Source organism: Aethalodelphis obliquidens, unplaced genomic scaffold, assembly GCF_003676395.1.
Source record: "Aethalodelphis obliquidens isolate GAN/ISIS:26980383/991018 unplaced genomic scaffold, ASM367639v1 scaffold1, whole genome shotgun sequence".
NCBI classification, from domain to species: Eukaryota; Metazoa; Chordata; class Mammalia; order Artiodactyla; family Delphinidae; genus Aethalodelphis; species Aethalodelphis obliquidens.
This window is the reverse complement of record NW_020837945.1, coordinates 94,288,470-94,305,355: the sequence shown is the minus strand read 5'-3', so window position 1 is coordinate 94,305,355 and position 16,886 is coordinate 94,288,470. Positions and strand designations below refer to the sequence as shown.

General features: G+C 38.1%; 1 long non-coding RNA gene across 1 annotated transcript; it reads left to right on the top strand.

Annotated features, from left to right (window-relative positions):
- The first annotated feature begins 2,692 nt into the window (after positions 1-2,692).
- LOC113623254 (uncharacterized) lies at positions 2,693-6,949 on the top strand. Its single transcript, XR_003433863.1, has 3 exons — positions 2,693-2,875; positions 5,048-5,115; positions 6,716-6,949. It is a non-coding gene; the product is annotated as an uncharacterized LOC113623254 (long non-coding RNA).
- The last annotated feature ends 9,937 nt before the right edge of the window (positions 6,950-16,886 follow it).

Below are 16,886 nucleotides of genomic sequence, written 5' to 3'. Positions count from 1 at the left end.
GGAAAATGGGTGGGGGGAGGGAAAGGAGAGTTGGAGGGAGGATTTTTTTTTTTTAAGGTGAAAGAGACTTGAGAAGTCTTTAGATGGGAAGGATTTAATGCAAATGTCAATGTTGAAATATAGAGACAGGGTAATTGTTGGAGGGAAGTGCCTGAGCAGGTCCGAGGTGATGAGAACCTAGGTACAGGCAGAGAGGTTAGTCTTAGGGGAAGGTATGCACAGGTATAGAGACAGGTGGCGTGGACGGAGGGGTGGCAGGAAGGTGTGGGCATTCTTGTCTGTGGCTTACATGTTTTGGGGAAGTAGCAGGCAAGGTTATCTGAGGTCTGGGTGAGGTAGAAGTATGAAGGGGTGGAGTGGAAGGTTTCAGGTAAATGGAGGAAAGGCTTATAAAGATGCCGTGGAGACTGAAGGAACAAAGCTGACCAGGGAAGCAGGAGTCCTGGGGCAGTGCTGATGGCCCAGGTGCTGTGGGAGTGAATTGGGAGTACACCCCTCCCAAGGGTTGGGTGATCTTCTCCAGCAGTGCCCCCAGCCCTGAGCACGAAGAAGGTAGACAGCTGTGAGTGGAAGAGTTTTGCCTGAAATTCCTGATGGAAAGACAACTTGAGAAGGCTGCAGGGGGAGCACAAAGTTCAGGAGTGAGCCAGCTTTCCAGGAAGTGGGGGCAGTGCCCATTATTTTTTGAAAATAATATACTGATATATTTTTACTCTAATTAACTCCCAAAGTGTAGGTCCTCCTGACTCACATACAAGATAGGCTGTCAACCGGGCATGAGTACAAGCCATGTTGAAAATATTGAGGGGGGCACTTTTGATTATGACTGATTCTGAAGTGCTGCTGGCATTTACTGGGTGAAGGTCAGGGATGTTAAAGGTCCAGCCATGCCTGGGACCATCCCACCCAACCAAGAACTGTTACATATGGCAGTGCTACTCCCGTTGAGGAACACTGGCAGAAAACGTGGTGGCCAGCCTCCAAACCAAGCCCCCATTGATCCCTGCCTCCTGGCACGCACACACTTGTCCTGTCCCCGCACTCCCAACGTTGTACCGGGCTCGGTCTGTGTGGCAGAAGTGAGTCACTCCTGGGATTAGCTTATAGAAGACTGCAGCTCCTATCTTGGTCACTCTTTCTCAAATCACTCACTCTGGGGGAAGCCCTGTTGTGAGCAGCCCTGTGGAAAGGCCCTCTTGTGAGGAACTGAAGCCTCCTTCCGGCAGCCGCATGACTGAGCTTGGACACACATCCTCTAGTTCCAGTCAGGTTTTCAGAGACTGTAGTCCTGGGCAAGAGCTGGAAGGCAACCCACCCAGCTAAGCCACTTCTGGATTCCTGACCCTCAGAAACCATGTGAGATTCTAAACATTTGTCGTCTTAAGTTGCTCCGTCTGGGGAGTAATTTAGTTCAGGGCAAGACTACCCTTGATGGTCAGACACAGCAGACTCAGTCCATAGAGTTCTAACGTGAGTCATGGGAATGGTAACTCAGGATATGACGTAAAGGAAGTTTGTGTCTACTTAAAGAGAAAGGGGAAGTAGCAGCTCTTTGGGGGAGGAGGTGAGAAGATAAGGGAAGGAGAAGAAAAGGAAGCATTCAGGCACTTGGGTCCTAGGTTCTGCCTCACGGGCCACTCTAAGTGGCTGTACTGCTTGTTTGCTGCCTATGGGTGCCTGGCCAAGGAGCCAAGTAGTCAGTTTGAAACCGAAAAGTATTAAAATCTCTTTAACTGACAAGTTATGCCCTATCCTACCTGCTCAGGGAATAGACTAGAGAGCTACAGGAAATAGTTTATAGAGAAATTTGTTAAAGCTTTTTTTTTTTACATTTTTCAATTTGTAATGGATTTCATTTTTGCCCCCACTGAACCATCAGTGCAGTAATTACAGTAATTACCTGATTCTTTTCCCCTGAAATTAAAAAAAAAAGAAGCGTTAAATGCAAATACCCCATTCACTTGCCTTTAGATCAAATTCCCAGTGCACTCAGTCACCCCAAAGCATATTATCTAAATGGCAAAATGAGCAATATTGTATACTCTAGACTTCAAATAACCTGACCATTGACTATTGTGGATCTCTAGAAAAAATGCTTCTTAATAAAATGTGAGAAAGATCTCAAAGATTAATAAATGTGCTAGCATGGAGGGAGTTGAGGCTCTAAGTGCCTACAAAATTATCTTCCTCTCCATAGTAGAATGCAGAAAGGAAGGAAGGAAGAAGAGGAAAACGAGAGAGGAAGATAATTCCACTTCTTAGCGTTTATCCTTATTTTTACTTTGCTCCCTCATTCTTCATTTATATATTATGTTCTCCCACCTTGTCTTGAAGGAAATAATCTTTCTCAAACTGAAGTCAACAGACTATCAAGATTTTCAAGTTGTTCTTGGTGTCAACTCTTTAGAGAAGCGGGGAAGGTATTGTACTGGGTCAATGAACAACCAAAGAAAAATAAATCTATGGATGTGTAGGGACCTAGGGAGGCTCCCAAAAGATGAATAATTCATCTTCCTACTAGACTTGGAGTTACAGTTAGGAACCAGCAGCTGTTCCCAGGGTTAAGTCAATACTAAGGACTCTGTGTCATCAGTAACAAAGTTCTGCAGCAAACACAGACACCCCCAGGACAGATCAGATGACAGGAGAGAATACAGGCCAGACCCCCACTAGCTAAGGCTTATCAACAATTCCTTAGTGAGAATGAACTGAAGGGTGACAGCAAAACTTTTGTTATGAACTCCCATTACCTTTAGACCCTTGCTAATCGAAGTGTGATCCATGGACCAACCATAGCAGCATCACCCGGGAGCTTGTTGGAAACATCGCGTCTCAAGCTCTGCCTCAGACATGCTGAACCGGAATCTGCAAACAGGTGAATAATATGCACATTACAGTTTAAGAAGCGTTGTTTGGGAGTTCACTGAACAGAAGCATGTAAGATAATGCACATGCAGTTCTCAGCACTTTTGAGTGTTCATAGATTTCTGATTAAAGAACCCCTGTAGGTATGGTTACTTATAGAAATCTCATCCAGGTGAACTTTACCTGGCCATTACTGTCGAGATTTTGATATGCAGGTGAGCAAAAACAGATAAGCAACACCCTCTGGAGATTAAGGTTTTAATAAATGTCTACCTGTGTCTGGGGGATGCTGCATGCTGCAAGACTACCTATTAAATACCACCTGGGGAGGAGTGGGATAGGGAGGGTGGGAGGGAGATGGGAGAGGGAGGGGATATGGGGATATATGTATGTATATATATATATATATATATATATATATATATATATATATATATAGCTGATACACTTTGTTATACAGCAGAATCTAACACACCATAGTAAAGCAATTACACTTCAATAAAGATGTTAAAAAAATAATACCGTAGTAACAATTTAGTATTCGTATATTGAACATTCATCCAAAAATCATTTATTGGACATGTACTATGGGCAGGGATCTAGTCTTAGAACACTGACCAAACCTGAAGTAAGTAATCTTTTTTTTCCAACTTAAACTACAACTCATAAAAGTCAAGATCTACACATAATTGAAAAGGTTTTAAATTAAGGAAATTAAAAAAATTTTACTCTCCTGTTTTTAACACAGTCAATAGGAAAATAAATTTTCTGTAGGGAAAATATTAGAAACCATAAAATATACACTTGAAATACACTTTCTGGTCAGTTCACATGAAACACCTGGGACCAGGAAAAGAAGAAAAATACACAAAACAAGGGAAAAAGCAGGAAGGCTCAAAGAAAGCAGATTAAGAATGTGTTAGTGAGAGATGAACAGAAGAGAGACAGAAGTACAAATAGAGTGAGGCAGACACGGGTGCAATGGCATGTGAGGCATTAGGCACATTAGAGCTGCTTCTGTGATACCTGATATATCAGTACATTTGAGTTCAGAGTAAGAGATCATTTCCTGTCACTTCTTTTTATAAAATTCTGTAACCGTCCACAGCTGATCTTATCAAATATTGTTGACTGTAGAACTGAGGAGATGCAGCAGCCCTTTTGTGCTTAGAGGTACTCAGGTATCACCTCCAATTATAAGAGGATGATTAATTAATTGTCAACAAGGATAATTTGTGGAGTTCTAATATTTATTGTGCTCTGAAAGACCCCCTGTAAGGACCTTGTCATCTAACTATTAGTCATCAAAGCAATGATATAATTAGACTGCATCAGCATACTCTAATACAAGACTAGTAATCACCTTTTATAAAACATATCCGAGAATAGAGGTGACATCTCAGTAAATCCATGTAAAATTGACAGTTAAGATATTCTTCAGAAACCTAAAATTTATTTTAATAGAGGACCACATCAAACTGTCTGAGTGAAGAATAGTGGGACCCATTGGTTTTATTACCCCATGAGCATTAAAAAATTTTTTGTTTTGGGGTTTTTTTTTCACTCTTAAGGTAGAAATTTATATGGGCTACAATCTCCTCAAGGCTTACATTGCTCTAGGATGAAGTGGCACATAGAAGATGGGTGCATAAACCTACTCACCCCCAGATTACATTTCACACATTGTAACAATAATGTGCAAGGAAGCAAAGAGGCTGGCAAGTTCATAAATATAGAGCAATTTGAGATTTCTCATGCAAGTTATTCTAGAAATGCCAAGTATCTTGTTTATGACAGCCCAAGAATTGAAATATAGGTTGTCATGTTCACTACCGCCCAGACAGCGCAGAGTGAAAGGCTTTCATGTTTCAAATAAAACAAGTAGAGGGGGAAACAGGATTCATCTTGCTGAAGCTCTATAAGGCAAAGTTATGTGGTTCGTTGTGAATGGAAATAAAATATTCTATAGAAAGCAGAAAACATAGCTTTTAGGGAGATAGGCTGCTTTTTAAAAGATGAATCTGTGATTCCACAATGACATAAAAGCTGGAGTGTTATTTCCTAGTCCTTTTTACATTTTAACTGTCGCTGAAACTAAAGTAATGGAAAAATTATATTTGTATGTATAAAGTGACTATGAATTATCCATTCATTACAAGCATTTTTCCCCTTATCTATTTAGATACAGTTATAGCCTTGCTTTCCATCGTTTCAGAAAACAGGATGCTGGTCGATAAAAATTCCAGTTGAGTAAGTACATATTCATTTTCTCTGAGTTAGTCTCTCTCTTACTTTGTCCTTCATTCTTTCCTCCCAGACTGGGCAGAAGATATGTGTCCCAGAGATCTAACTTTCCTTTCCAAAAATTAGCAGGAACAATAAATAACTCTTTAACTAAAATTTCCACTGTTTTTTAGTCTCTGACGTTGTCATTTAGTAAAGAATTTTGTATGACAGATCACCAGATGTGCTGAATCTAGATAGATTAGTAAAATACTAGATAACAGCATTTGGCTATAACTGCACTTTTAAAAATATTGTTTATATATGCATATTTTATCCATGTGTGCTATATATGTGTATCATTTTTACGAGATTGTCAGTTCCATAAGGATAGCGTCTGTCTTCTTCCTTCTGTATTCCTGGAACATAGCATAGTTTCTAGCATAGAGTAAATGTGTGATACATTTATTTACTCATTGACTAATTTTTATTGAGCACCTACTGTGTTCCAGGCACTGTTTCTAGATGTTGGGGATATAGGATTAAAGAAGAAAAAGTTTCTGCTCTTATGGTGTTATATTCTAGTAGGTAATAACCAGCAAACAAATAAGTAAAACACATAGTATATACCCTGAGGAAAAAAATTAAACTGCATAAAGGATGGAAAGTGATGCGAATGAGATGCTACCAGATACTGGGTGGTTATAGTAGAAGCTGTGCTGTGCCACCCGGATCTCCCTTCAGCAAGAGACACTCATTCCCTCAGCTGCCATGAATGTTGGATGCTTGAGGGTTCACAGCTGAGTCCTCCCTAGGACCTGCTCTTGATAGGAGGAAGCTACCTTGCCCAAGGTTACCCTCCTCTCTGGGGGCAGCCTGCATCTGATAATGACTTCATGCAGTGGTACAGATCTCTCTTGCCTCAACTGGAACAGTTGTGAGAGTTCAGCTCCAGAGCTCACTATAAGATCAGCTGAGGCCTCTGTTGTAACTGCGTCAACAGTTCAGCATCTTCCACTTTTCAATGTTGCTTCCTTCAACCTCAGCCATCACAGATATTGGTCCCATATATACTCCCCAATAAATCTCCTCATGTAAATCTCAGAGTGAGCAAGGGGATAACGGCATTTGAATTTTAATCCAAGTACAGTTGTCACATAGGTACTTAATGTGTCATTCTGGAGTTCAGGGAAGAAGTGAAGCTGAGGCTATGAATTTGGGAGTTGTCAGGGTAGCTAAAATAAAAATCACCTGGGGAGTAAGTGAAAGTAGAGAATAAAAGAGGTAGTAGGATGGATTTTGGAGCTCTCCAATATTTACAGATCAGGAGGGATGGAAAGAAACAGCGAAGAAAATTGAAAAGAAGCAGCCATTGTGATAGCAGGACCGTGGAATGGTGTCCTGGTAACCAAGAGGGAAAAATGCTTCAAGGAGGAGGGGATGATCAACTGGGTCAAATGCTACAGACACATCTAACTGATGAAAACGGAATTGATGATTAGTTTTTGCAGCATAGAGGTCATTGATTGTAGTTTCAGTGGAATGGTGGGAACAAGAGTATAATTTATTGAATGAGTATAATATGTCTTATAAGTTAAGATTTATTAAATACCTATTATATTAACAGGATATATCTGTACCTCTGTATTTGAGAAGGTCGGTGAACTGTATTCCTAGTGCCTAGAGCAGTGCCTGGCACGTGGTATGTGCTGAATGCATATTTTATGAATGATGAATTACATGCTGCCATTTTTGGTGAGTACACACCATTACTGATCTAATGGTATAGAATTTTAAGCATAAAAGGAGATTATAATTTTTCCTCTTAATTCAACTACCCCTTTTTACAATCGTGCAAGCCATGGACTAAGGTGGGACCAGAATTCAAACCTCCAAAGTTAAGTGCTTCATTTTATCTACTACAACATCCTGGCATATGAAACATTTGCTTTATTTAACTCTGTGAACCTAAAATCACCTTCAGTTCAAAGTTGAGAAAAATCAAAACATTTTTTCAGAATGTTCACGGTTTTTTTTTAACCATCTTTATTGGAGTATAACTGCTTTACAATGGTGTGTTAGTTTCTGCTTTATAACGAAGTGAATCAGCTATACATATACGTATATCCACATATCTCTTCCCTCTTGCGTCTCCCTCCCACCCTCCCTATCCCACCCCTCTAGGTGGTCACAGAGCACTAAGCTGATCTCCCTGTGCTATGCGGCTGCTTCCCACTAGCTATCTATTTTACATTTGGTAGTGTATATATGTCCATGCCACTCTCTCACTTCGTCCCAGCTTACCCTTCCCTCTCCCTTTGTCCTCAAGTCCATTATCTGTCTGTGTCTTTATTCCTGTCCTGCCCCTAGGTTCTTCAGAACCTTTTCTTTTTTTTTTTTTTTTTTTAGATTCGATATATATGTGTTAGCATACGGTATTTGTTTCTCTCTTTCTGACTTACTTCACTCTGTATGACGGTCTCTAGGTCCATCCACCTCACTACAAATAGCTCAATTTCGTTTCTTTTTATGGCTGAGTAATATTCCATTGTATATATGTACCACATCTTCTTTATCCATTCATCTGTTGCTGGACACCTAGGTTGCTTCCATGTCCTGGCTATTGTAAATAGAGCTGCAATGAACATTGTGGTACATGACTCTTTTTGAATTATGGTTTTCTCAGGGTATATGCCCAGTAGTGGGATTGCTGGGTCGTATGGTAGTTCTATTTGTAGTTTTTTTGTTTTTTTCTTTTTTGTGGTATGCGGGCCTCTCGCTGTTGTGGCCTCTCCCGTTGTGGAGCGCAGGCTCCGGACGCGCAGCCTCAGCGACCATGGCTCACAGGCCCAGCCACTCCGCAGCATGTGGGATCTTCCCGGACTGGGGCACGAACCCATGTCCCCTGCATCGGCAGGCGGACTCTCAACCACTGCGCCACCAGGGAAGCCCTATTTGTAGTTTTTTGAGGAACCTCCATACTGTTTTCCATAGAAGCTGTATCAATTTACATTCCCACCAACAGTGCAAGAAGGTTCCCTTTTCTCCACAACCTCTCCAGCATTTATTGTTTGTAGAATGTTCAAATATTTATTCACCCAATCCCTCAATGAGATCTCTTAATGCTTCTAAATAGATTAAATTGTATGAAACTTTCTAATTAAAAGTTTACTTTTTAGCAGCAAGGTCCTACTGCATGGCACAGAGAACTATGTTCAATATCCCATGATAAACCATAATGGAAAAGAATATTTAAAAAAAACATATATATGTATAACTGAATCACTTTGCTCTACAACAGTAATTAACACAACATTGTAAATCAAATATACTTCAATAAAAAAAAAGTTAAAAAAAGAGTTTACTTTTTAATTCTATGTTTTCATTGGTAAAATACTAAGGAGTCTACATTGTGCTAAAAGTTTCCATTTTACTTAGAAAAGTAACTCTTTGAAATACAACAGTATGGGATTTAGGACTTATTCTCCTCATTCCAAGCAAAAAGTTTCCTTGCTTGATTCTTTTCAGTTAAATCTTTTTTTTTTAATTTATTTTTTTATACAGCAAGTTCTTATTAGTTATCTATTTTATACACATCAGTGTGTACATGTCAATCCCAATCTCCCAGTTCATCCCACCACCACCACCACCCCACTGCTTTCCCTCCTTATTGTCCATACATTTGTTCTCTACATCTGTGTCTCTATTTCTGCCCTGCAAACTGGTTCAGTTAAATCTTTAATACAGCAATAAAGCATAAACCTTATCATTTGAACAAACTTTAGAGCTCTTTTGTGTACATGGTGATTCTCTTGAAAAATGATTTTGGATGATGCAATTTGAAGTGAGATAAATGTATGTTGTACTAGTCACTTGTACTCCAAACAGTCTAGTTTATTTTCAAATAATCTAAGTATTTAACATCAAAAACCAGACAATAAAAAAATGCAATATTGTGAAATTTTCTAATTTATTTTATAGAGAGAGATTTTGAATGTTGTACTCATAAAAATACTAGTTGTGGCTAATATCACTGAACCAGCCTTGGCAGAAACTTCAAAAAGCAACTGTCAAGTGCAGAAAAATAGAGATTAGATTAATAAAATTTTATTCTGTTAAGTTTTACTAATCAATGCTGCTGATGCCAATGCCAAAATCAAAAGTGTAATTTACTTGTCTCATTGGCTAATATGTTATAATATTTTTTTCTGGAAGTGTCAGTCTAAGAGAAAACAGAAAATGTCAGCTGTATTCAGTTTGGTCATGGAGACAATGAGCAAGCATGATGTAAGCCTATTTATTTTAGGTCTACCCAGGCCAACTTAAAGAGAAAGGAAGCCATTATGTAGATCATTCGGCCTTCAAAACTTGCTATGGAACAAAAACAGGGTTTTTATTTTATTTTATTTATTTTTATTTTTGGCTGCGTTGGGTCTTCGTTGCTGTGCACGGGCTTTCTCTAGTTGCGGCGAGCGCGGGCTACTCGTTGCTGTGGCTTCTCTTGTTGCGGAGCACGGGCTCTAGGCATGTGGGCTTCAGTAGTAAAACAGGGTTTTTTAAATGATTCAGTGTACTTCAACAAAGTTTATTTCAAATAATAAAAAAAGATTCATTTGCAACCACTCAATGTAATAATTGAATTAGGCAAAGATGCAAAATCCACTGGATTAAAGGTAGTTGGAAAACAAGACATTCATTTGGCTTCAAAGACGCATCCTACATATTACTTATTAATTACAATGGTAAACGGTACTTTTATAGTGGAAAGATGCTGTTGACACACACATACATGTTTATACACATATATGTATAAATACATAACTTCTTAAAAATTTACATACTTCTCTACAACTTGTTTTTCTTTCTTTTTTTTTTGAGGTAAAATTGACATGTAACGTTGAATTAGTTTTAGGTGTACAACATAATGATGATATATATATTGTGCAATGATCACCAAAACAAGTCTAGTTAACATGTCACAGTACCTAGTTACAAAATTTTTTTCTTGTGATGAGAACTTTTAAGATCTACTCTTTTAGCAACTTTGAAATATGCAATACAGTATTAACTATAGTGGCCATGCTGTAGATTACGTCCCTATGACTTGTTTTATAACTGGAAGTTTGACCTTTTGACCCCTTTCACCAATTTTTCCCACCCCCTTCCCCCCTCTTCAACTTGCTTCTCTCAGGCAGTAATACCTGGTAGAATTTCCAAATCAACTAGTATTGCTCTTAATTTGCTGTCTCTAACTCTTTCAATGGCTGGAAAATATTCCATGGTTGTGGATATAGTGTGACTTATTGAAACAATTCCTCCTTCGAGGTGCATTTACTTTCTCACCCCCAATTTGCCACCTCTATACTCAATGCTATAAAATAAGCATACTTGTGCATATATCATATGGCTGGTCCTTTTTATCAATGAAATTAATATCTAAGAGCAGATAAAAAGTTTTATCTGTATTAATACATATTACCAAATTACTTTTCAAATGAGATAACAGTTCACAGTATTTCCACAAGAAATATATGAGATTATTTTTCTTCCTCAATCTTATTCCCACCAACAGTAGGTATAATTGCTCTGTAGTTTTCCGACTTTGATGGAGTAGAAAGAAATACCTTATCAGGGCTTTAATTTCATTCTCTCATCATGCTTCAGTTTATGCTTTTTAAATCTATATTTATTGATTATTTGTCTTTGCTCTTCATATTCTTTGCTAATTTTTCTACAGGATTTTTTTTGCATTTCATTAATACCTAAGACTACCTTGTATTACTAGAAATATTCATGGTTTGTCATCTGCTGAAATTTTTCTTTAAATATATTATTTTCTCAGTTGATCTTACTTATGGCATCTTTGGCCATACAAGTTTTAAAATTTTATACATAAATATATGTCTCTATATAGAAATACACCTTAAGATTTTCCATCTTAGTTAAGAATGCCTCCCACACCCATAGAGGGAAAAAATTATTTACCAGTTTTCTTTGTATATGTTCTTTGCTTTCCTTATCCAATTTATTTCTAATTTTTTATATTTCAGTTTTTAATTTTTCAATAGTTTTATTGAGGTATAACATGCATACCATAAAATATCCAATGTAAATGTACAATTTAATGTTTTCAATGAATTTATATAGTTGTGCATCCATCATGCCAAAATGTTTCCTTATGGCTGTTTCGTCAATTCTTTCTCCCATCTCAGTCCCTGGCAACCACTGATCTGATTTCTGACTATAGATTTGCCTTTTCTGAAAAATTCATATCAATGAAATCATATATAAATGGAATCCTATAATGTGTAGCCTTTGGTTTCTAGCCTTATTTTCTTAGCTTAATGTTTTTGAGGTTGTATTAGTTTCCTGAGGTAATAACAAATTACCACAAAATCGGTAGCTTAAAACAACAGAAATTTATTGCCTCACAGTTCTGGGAGCCAGAGTCCAAAATCAGGGTGTTGGCAGTGCTACATATTCCCCTAGAAGGCTCTAGAGGGGAATCTAGCTTACTTCTTCCAACTTCTGGTGGCTGTCAGCATTCCTTGGCATTCTTGGCTTACGACCACATCACCGCAATCTCTGCCTCCGTGTTTACACAGCCTTTTGTGTGTGTATTTGTCTTTTCCTCTTCTGTCTCTCAGATCTCCTTCTACCCTTTCTATAAGGACAGTTGTCATAGAATTTAGGACCCACCTGAATAAATCAGGATGATCTCCTCATCTCAAGATTCTTAACTGAATTACAGGTGTAAAGACCCTTTTTGGCTCCAGAAATAAAGACATGAACAATCTTTGGGGGCCACCATTCAATCCACAACAGAGGTTCATCCATGGTGTAGCATGTATCACTACTTCATTTCTTTGTATTGCCAAATAACATCCCACTGTATGGATATATCACATTTTTTTATCCACTCTTCAGCAGATGGATATTTGGGTTGTTTCTACTTTTTGGCTATTGTGAACAATGCTGCTATGAACATTCACATGCAAGTTTTTTTGTGTGAACGTATTTTCAGTTCTCTTCGGTGTTTATCTAAGAGTAGAATTGCCATCATATAGTTACTCTGTGTTTAACCTTTTTTAGATACTACCAAACTGTTTTCAAAGTGACTGTACCATTTTATACATCCATCAGCAATGTATGAAGGTTCCAGTTTCTCCATAACCTCTCCAACGTTTGTTATCAGCTGTCTTTTTTATTACAGTCATTTTTTTAAAGATTTATTTATTACTTATTTATTTATTTTGTTTATTTTTGGCTGTGTCAGGTCTTAGTTGTGGCACGTGGGATCTTCATTGAGGCATGCAGGATCTTTCGTTGTGGCATGTGGGCTTCTCTCTAGTTGTGGCGTGCAGGTTTTCTCTTCTCTAGTTCTCTAGCACGCAGACTGGGCAGGTGGGCTCTGTGGTTTGTGGCACGCAGCCTCTGTAGTTGAGGTGCACAAGCTCAGTAGTTATGGCACGCAAGCTTAGTTGCCCCACAGCATGTGGGATCTTAGTTCCCTGACCAGGGATCGAACCTGTGTCCTCTGCATTGCAAGGCGGATTCTTTACCACTGGATCACCAGGGAAATCCCAATTACAGTCATTTTAGTGGGCCCTAAAGTGGTTTTTGTGGTTTTAATTTGTTTATTAACTAGCTCTATCCACTTAGAGAGCCTGGGAGCAGTGATATCTCAATAGCAATGAGCACACCTAGTGCCCAGATCTTGGTTTCTAAATACATTTTCTTTTAAGGTGAATCAAGCCTTCTTCTGGAAATGGCTGATTTCAAGGCCAAGGCAGGGAAAGTAAAAGATAAGCCTGGAACATCTTGCTGTGACAGAAAGTAAGGTTATGATCACAGAAAGATGGGGATCTACCGAAAGACATAGAAACAAGCTTTAGATGCGCCCACTGGCCAAAACATGGAAAAATTTGATCATCAAAATAAATAATAATAGGGCTTCCCTGGTGGTGCAGTGGTTGGGAGTCCACCTGCCGATGCAGGGGACGTGGGTTTGTGCCCCGGTCCTGGAAGATCCCACATGCCGCGGAATGGCTAGGGCCGTGAGCCATGGCTGCTGAGCCTGTGCATCCGGAGCCTGTGCTCCACAACAGGAGAGGCCACAACAGTGAGAGGCCCACATACCGCAAAAATAAATAAATAAATTAATTAATTAATTAAATAAAAATAATAATAATAGTAAAGGACTGCAACCTATTGAATAAAATAGGAATGCTTTAGTCCATACAATTTAGGCAAAAGCATTGCAAGAAACTAGGGAGTGAAAGTTGGACAGGGGACAGGATATTTACTATTGTCAAAGTATCTTCCCACAAAAATACTTATTAATTACAAAGGGAATAAGAGAAACTTTATAGTGGAGACATCTGGGCAATGCCACCTTACTCTAGTGAGCGAACTACCAGACATGGGGCAAATCAACTTCAAGTGCCCCTCAAAGGGATGCAACATCACACATCGTTCTATGAATATGTGGTTCCTGCCGAATACACATGATCTTCATGTTATTGTGAAGACACATCAGACAAGCACAAGGAGTCTACAAAATGAATGGCCTGTGATCTTTTGAAATATTAAGGTCATGAGAGTCAATGGAGGGCTGAGGACCTGTTCCCAGAGACTAGACAAAGCTAGTTGCAACACATGATCCTGGATGGATCCCTCTCCTAGAGAATGTTCCTGGGAGAGTTGGCAAAACTTGAATAATGTCTCTGGGTAAAGGGTACATGAGAGTTCTTTGTACTGTTCTTGTACTGTTCTGTGAGCTTGACATGATTTCAAATGAAAAAGTATTAAAATTATGTTGTTAGAGTTCCTGAGAGTGTACTATTGGAATAAACCCTTTTCGGTCACATGGATTACTATTTGACATTCTCTTTGTTGGGTTTTGGTATTAAAATGCTCCTGGTTTCATCAAATGAATTGGGGTGCTTCCTATTTTTTTCTAAGATCTTGCAATTATTTACTTTAAGTTTTGTTAGAATTCAGATATGAAGACATTCGATCCTGCTGCCTTTGTAAATGCTAAATCTTAAATCACTTTAAAAAAAAAACGCTTATATAGCGGTTTATTCAAGTTTTCTGTCTTTACTTGGATTGTTATACATATTGCTAGGAAATCACATAGGTTTCAAATTTATTATAGAGTTGCACATAACGTTTTATTTCTTTTGCTCTCTTTGGCATTTGTCTTTATGTACTCTTTCTCATTCACAATCTTGTATGTTTTTTATTCTCCCTGTTTTCCTTAATCTCAAATAAAAATGGTTTCTCTTTTTGTGTTACTCAAATGAAGTGATTTTTGAGCTTTTTATTTTTTATACTGTTTTTGTTTTCTATTTCTTTAATTTCAGGTTTTCCCTCTCTTAATTCCCCCTTCTTAGTTTTTTCGTTGTTGTTCTAATTTTGTAAGTGATCATAAAGCTTCTATATTTTAATATCTTTATTCCTTAATAATAAATAATTTAAGGTTATAAATTTTTTCTATGAATGTGGCTTTTACCAAATGCCATAAACTTTAGTAGGAAATGTTATTTTCATTGCTTTCTAGATAATTTTAATTTTTTCATTGCTTTTTTTGATGGTTTTTAACATTTCTTTCAATTCAGGGAATATGTAGATATATACTTCTTGATTGCAATGTAGTTGAAGTTTTTGTATCCTTTTTATTTATTTTTAAATTTAGTGGGTTATGATCATGAAATCATAATGAGGACGTTTTTAAAGAAAAGAACATAAGTAACTTTTAGAAGTCTTCCATGGAATATATTTTTTAAAAAAGGAATTTCTTTGAGGAACTTAAAGTTCTCTCTAAATCTTAATACAGTTGGTTCTCATTATTCACAGTAGTTATGTCCTATAAAGACACTGTGAAGACTGAACCTTTGCTCCTGTGGGAGATACAGGGCTAGATTCCTGTGAACCTCTGGTTGCAACATCTTTGTCAACTGGTCAATACATAACCTTCCTTATGTGTTTCTGTTTAAAGACTCCTTATTTAATGTGTACTGGTGACTCATTAACATTGATTCCACAGCCAGTATCACAGAAGCTCATGCCTAGATGAAGTTTATCTACCGTATTTATTGCCTCTGCAAGGCACATCACAGCCTTCTTGCATGTAGGACCCCAGACGGCACTTTGGCACTTGGGGGACCAATCTAAACAGTGAAGTCACCAACAAAAACACCCAAATGCCCAAATTCTGATACGAAATAGACTGGGAAGAGGACACTTCTATAATATGAGAGTTGAAATAAGAAGGCAGAGTGTCACCTTATTTGACCTCAAGTTTTTCACTGCTCTGCACGTGTCTGTGAGGGATGGAAAAGTTCTGTAAATATTGATCTGGGGGTTACAAACACATTTTCACAAGGGGGCAAATTCACAAATTCCGAATTTACAAATAATGAGGATGACTGTAACCATATAAAACAAGCTTTGTGATTGTATTATTTAATTCCTCTATGTCGTTTTCTGTCTGTCTACCTATATCTACTTGTCTGTCTATCAGAATTGGCCAATTCTGATATTCAAGTCCTTTACTGTAATATTTTATTTAACAGTTGAGTTTCTAATAATTTAAAAAATTTGTTTAGCTTCTATGTTGTTTCATGTATAAAAACTTAGGATTGTTTAGGATTTTCTTCATAAATTATGCTTTTTATCATTACAAAGTGTCCCTCTTTTCTGTTTAGAGATTTGAAACTCAAATTCCATGTTCCATGGTATTAGTAACACCACGCCTGCTTTAAGATTTTGCTCTTTGTTTACATTTCATTAATTGTTACTTGTCCTTTCCCAGCTGTCATAAAATCAGACAGATATTTCCCTAGTATTTCATGAAAAGAAGACACCAACTTTTCCCCAACTGAGAATTTCCATTACTCCATTATCGCTCTTCACCCATGATATTCAACTTGAAGAAGACTTCAGTTGCAATTTCCTCCTTATTCTCCTCCCAAGAGTTGAAGCCTTTGGAATATTTTTGCTTCCTTCTTTCTCATGCCCCTCCTCACCACAATTCTTTAGTTTTCCTAAGCTGGTTTAGTTCTTTAAATTCCAGATTATTATTAGAAGTTTCCTTCTTAGTACACTTCTCTCTTTCTAGAATCTTTATTTAGTTACACATTCCCCGTCTATCATTGTTCACCTATTTTTAATTAAATGTCACAAGTCTGTTGCTCACTATGGCTTTCTCTCTTCTTCAAGTCTCTGTTTTGTTAGTTTGCTTGTTTTTAATTAATAAAGTCTTTTTTTAGTATTTTTCCCAGTTGAGTAATGAGATGTGTGACTTCTCTGAATCCTTATGTATCTGTAAACATCTTTCTTGTACCCTAACAGATGAAATACATTTTTAAGTTGAAAATGTATTCCATTGTCTTCTAGCTTCCTAGTGTTGCAAAGGAGAATTTCATGACAGTCTAATCTTTTTCCTTTATAAGTAACTTACAGGGACTTCCCTGGTGGCACAGTGGTTAAGAATCTGCCTGCCAATGCAGAGGACACGGATTCGATCCCTGTTCCGGGAAGTTCCCACATGCCGCAGAGCAACTAAGCCCATGCGCCACAATTACTGAGCCTGCGCTCTAGAGCCCGCAAGCCACAACTACTGAGCTTAGGTGCTGCAACTACTGAAGCCTGTGCGCCTAGAGCCAGCTTCTAGGCTCCACAGCAAGAGAAGCCACTGCAATGAGAAGCCCGTGCACCGCAATGAAGAGTAGTCCCCGCCCACTGCAACTAGAGAAGGCCTGTATGCGTCAATGAAGACCCAAGGCAGCCAA